We start from the raw sequence: 5410 nt of genomic DNA on the forward strand, positions 1-5410 counted from the left end.
CCCACCCTAGGGTAGTACCTGATTCTGCTTCCACCATTGGTTGGTATCTGATCCCACCATTGGGTGATACCTGATTCTGGGGGATAAAAACAAGGGTCTGTGGAAGGCGAGGGGCTTTTTTGCTGGAACTGAGGCTGAGTCTTTGGACTTCAGTCTTGTCCACCGAATAAAGCTAATATTTCCACAAGCCTGACTGTCTGCGAGCTTTTTACCCGCTGTTTCACCTCAGAACCATTGGCTAGACAGGGTGGCAGACGCGTGCTCCGAGCTGGAAGAGAAAGGCCTCATCCTCCATCTCTCCATCAGTCAACCTCTTCAGGGACTGACCTGCAACACAAACATGTTTGTAATCATGGTTTAAAGATATTATTATAAAAAAAATTGTCTGTTCGTAAATATAAATAAATAAAACAACAGTGTTTAATAAATCAATTTAATCAGATAAGCATAATAGGAATATATAGAAATTTCTGCAGCAAAATAAATAATACAGAATACTCTTGAATATAATTCTCAAGAATAAAGTATATGTTATGAGTCAATGTAAGTTTCAACAAACACTAAAATAATATTAGCCTTCATATTCAACTACATTGGCATAAAACTAGAAATCAACAACAAAAGTAATCTGGAAGTGTGCTCGCTTCAGCAGCACATATACTAAAATTGTAATGATACAGAGAAGATTAGTATGGCCCCTGCTCAAGGATGACACGCAAATTTATGAAGCGTTCCATAATTTTATAGAAAAAAAAGTAAGCTGGAAGTATTTCAAATAATTAGAAGACTTAAAAACATGTTCCTGGAGCCAGAGAGATAGCACAGTGGTAGGGTGTTTGCCTTACACACGGACCACCCAGGATGGACCTGGTTTCAATTCTCATCATCCCATATGGTCCCCTGAGCCCTCCAGGAGTGAATTCTGAGTATAGAGCCAGAAGTAACCCCTGAGTACCACCAGGTGTGGCCCAAAATCCAAAAATAAAATAATAATAATTATTATTATAATAACTAAAAGCATATTCCTTAGTAAGTAATGGGTCAACAAAATAATCAGTGAAGAAATGTAAAACTGTACTCAAACCAATGAGAAGGAAGAGATAAGTTATCAGATACAAGTTATTAGATACAAGTTTTTACAAAGATACTATTAACTGGAAGATGATAGAAGTGCTGTCCTAAATCAATCCAAAATAAAAATTTCAGACAATCTAATTTTCATCTGAAGAAAACAGAGAAACAATGAATGAAACAAAAACTTAAGAAGAAGTAAATAATGAAAGTCATCAATTATAAAGAAAATAGAAACCAAATATGTAATATAACAGATAAATAAAACCAAGGTTTATTTCGTAGGAAGGAAACAAATTAATAAACGCTCAGCAAGTACTCACTAAGAAAACACGTTTAAAAGGTTAAAAAGAACAAATGTCTATTTACAGAAATAAATGATCATAAGAGACTGCAGTGAGAATCTTCATGTTAGCAAATACTGTAGGATGTCAGAAGAAATTAATACTTTTTTTTCCTTTGGTTTTGGGGCCACACCCAATGATGCTCAGGGGTCACTCCTGGCTATGCACTCAGAAATCACTCTTTGCTTGGAGAACCATATGGAACACTGAGGGATGAACCAACGTCTGTCCTGAGTCAGCTACATGCAAGGCAAATGCTATATAGCTGTGCTATCTCTCTGGCTCCAAATTAATACATTTTTTAAGATCTTATACGTTTTTATAAGACTTACTTAGGAAGAAATAAATTGTTTGAACAGACCAATAGCAGATATAGAAATCAAACCACTAATTCTCATAACTAGATGATAACTAACTTTTGAATTCTACCATAAATTCTACCAAACTTCCAAAATCTAATACCCGCCTTTTTCAAAGAATTAGAAAAAAATTACTTTTTGTTTTGTATTTTTGGCCACACACAGCAGTGCTTGGAGTTCACACCTGGCTCTAGGCTCAGGCATCATTCCTAGTGGGTTTTAGAGTTTGGGGAATAAAGCCAGCACAGCTGTGTACAATGTGAATGCCCTACCTGCTAATCTCTCAAACTGGCCTCACAATTTGAAAAATTTAAAGAAGGGAAATGACATACAAGCTATAGTATTTTGATGCCAAACCATACAAACACACACACACACACACACACACACACACACACACACACACACACACACATTTACCAGCAAACCTCTGATGAAAATAAATGCAAAAATTCTCAAGCCTTGTCAAATAAAATCTAACATTAAATCAAGAGAAATAAGTTTTAAGTTCTAATGGGATAAGAAGTTAGCTAAATATACACACATCAATTTATAAAAAACTCCTCAATGAAGGAAATATAAAGTTACATTATTTTATGGTACTGAAAACACATCTGATCAGATTCATATTCATTCATAATTTTTAAAAAGTCAGTATATTACCAATAGAAGAAAAATATCTCACCATTAAAAATACCATTAATGACAATATTTAAAAATCATACCAATTAACAAAAAACTTAAAATATTCTCTATAATATCAGGAATGGGGAACCAGAGAGATAGTACAACAGATTGAGCATTTGCCGTGCCCACTCCTAACTTGGTTTCAATCCCCAACAACCCTTTTTTCCCCTGAGCACTTTCAGGAGTGACCCCTGAGTGTTGGAATCACATCTTCCACAGTGGTTCAAAAATATAAGTTAGAAGCAGGATAAAGGGACTTGTTCTTAAGGTTACTCTTAGGAATAGTTTTAAAAATACTAGCCAGAGCAATTGGGCAATAGAAAGATGAAAAAATAAATGCAAATAAAAATGCAAAGATCATTTTTTGAAAGTGGGACAATGAAGCAAATAGAATTAAATAAAAATATATCAACAAAATCTATTACAAATAATATAATAATGTAGTTGTATTTATGCAAATTAGTAAAGAATCAGTGAACTACAGGAGACAGAGATATAATCCAGGGTTATGGCACTTGTCATGCATTCTGCTAACTTTAGTTCAAGCTTCAGCACATCATATAGTATATTGAGAATCATCTGGAGTCATCTCAGGTGATAAATCCCCCCCCCAAATGTGAGCAGTTAACAACAGAAATTTGATTGCATTGCAATAAAAGGATAAAATATTTTAAAATAAATTTAACAATGAGAGAATATATATTTTATATTAAAAGATATAAAATGTTAAAAGAAATATAAGGATTCAAAAATAGAAATATATGCCATGTTGGAATAAATAACACAATATAAGTAACTATATTACCTAACTACATTACCTAAATTACTTAAAATTCAAGTAATAAAGTCCTTACTTTAAAAAAATCCAATAAGCATTTTTAGGAAAATGGAACAATTCTAATATATAGTACTATATTTAACATTTATATATTATATATTTTACATGTAATATAATATATATAATCACAAAACAATTTAATAACCAAAGGAATCAGGATGAGAGAGAGAGGGAAATAGAGCATGAATTATGAATTAGCATATATATTTGAAGGGAATTGGTACAGCCTCTATGGAAAATATTATAGAGATTCCTTAAAAGTATAAAACTTCATATCATTTGCCACTTTTTTCAGCACTCATCTTTATTGTCTCTGGGTATTATTACAATAATATCTTTAGAATGCCTGTCTCGAATACAGATAAGGAGGTGATGGAGGAGGGAGATGGGGCATTGGTGGTGGGAATGTTGCACTGGTGAAGGCAGGTGTTCTTTTTATGGCTGAAACCCAACTACAAATATGGTGCTTAAATAAAGATATTATTTTTTTAAAAAAAGTATAAAACTAGCAAATCACATAATTCAGCAACATCACTTCTTCACATATATTCAAAGTATATGAAAACACAAATTCTTAGTAACTCATGCATCCTTATATTCGAAACAGTATTCATTATTCACATCTAAGGAATGGAAATAATTTAAGTATTTATTGGTAAAGTTGTATATATAATGAATGAAATTGTATATGAATAGATATATGAATGATATATGAATAGATGACTTCTCAACTCTTTAATAAAATACTGACTTTTTTGGCAACATAGATAGTACTGTGGTAATAATGCTAAGTAATGTAAGTCATAAAGTGAAACAAATTACCTAGATGATTTCTTTAAATGTTAAATATAAATAAGCAAAGTGAAGAATATAAAAGCGTAAATAACTGCAAAAGAAAATGGAGTGGTTTCCAGGTAGGAAATAGAAAATTGAGGAAAAAATGTACAAGGTTGTCTGCTCATAGAAATGACAGGAGCTTTTGTGACAAGTGTCAGTGAAGTTTGTCCATGATCACAACATGGGAAGATGATTTCTAAAATGCACAGGGTATTTTACATCAATAATAAATCAGTGCCATTTCAATTTTTAAAAATGAAAAGTTACAATGATTCTTTATAAGTATAGCTGCAGTGGAGAGATTAATGTCAAATCTGTGGTATATAATCTAAGAGTATTTCCGGGAAACTATTTGCTATCTCCCTCCAGGTAGTACACACAAAAACTACCCAGCATGGAGCTACATAAAGAAAAGTCCCTGAAAATGGATTTTCAGGAAATCTGATGCTTGCTGTGACTTAGAATTGCTACCAAAAAAAGAAGAAGAAAACGTGTGAGATAACTTCAGAACCATTAAACTCATCACTCCAGAAAATTAAATTAAAATTTAACTCTAAAATATTTGACAAGAAGAAACAAATTATCTAAGCAAAATATGAGAAAGTTACAACATCTTAAGCAAGGACTTTGTAGAGGGTGAAGGGAAACATATAAATTAGTTTGGAGGAAAATTTACAATTAGGAATTGATCTCTTTTATACATTTTACTTCAGATTATCCACAGAAAAATGGAAAGAAAAGTTAACAGCATTAGAATGAAAGGAATCTAGCTTTGAATTTTTGAGCTTTATAAAAGTCTAACTAAACCATTGACTGACTCAACATGAGATTCAACAATGTCTTGGTGTGTCACTAGATGGTATCTAAGTCTAAATTGCTAAACATCATCTTTGCTTTTGCGTTATTCTCACTAGTCAGAAGTCCTCTATGTTATACTCATGGGCAGTATTAGTCTTTCTAGTTTTGACTTTGTTTCAAAATACTAATAAATGTCACATGACAGATTTTGAAGTAAAATATTTTCTTCCAATATATAAAGTCCCAAATTGTTCAATTGTGTAAATTACAGAAAAAATAAAACTTAAGTCTAGTGAAATCTTTTCATATACTTTACTTCTAATCTGGTTCATATTTCAGGATCATAAATTAGTGTTCATGTGACCTTGATCTCACTTTTTCCATCTGTGAGAGTAAATATAACACTTATTTCATGGGAGATGGCAACTTGCTTATAATGCGGTCATGCAATATCTATATTTGCTCAATGTTAGCAA

At 32.2% G+C, this 5410-nt stretch overlaps 1 non-coding gene across 1 annotated transcript; it reads left to right on the top strand.

Annotated features, from left to right (window-relative positions):
* The first annotated feature begins 636 nt into the window (after positions 1 to 636).
* LOC126025586 (U6 spliceosomal RNA) lies at positions 637 to 743 on the top strand. Its single transcript, XR_007501484.1, has one exon. It is a non-coding gene; the product is annotated as a U6 spliceosomal RNA (small nuclear RNA).
* The last annotated feature ends 4667 nt before the right edge of the window (positions 744 to 5410 follow it).

This window comes from Suncus etruscus, chromosome 1 (genome assembly GCF_024139225.1).
Source record: "Suncus etruscus isolate mSunEtr1 chromosome 1, mSunEtr1.pri.cur, whole genome shotgun sequence".
Lineage (NCBI taxonomy): Eukaryota > Metazoa > Chordata > Mammalia > Eulipotyphla > Soricidae > Suncus > Suncus etruscus.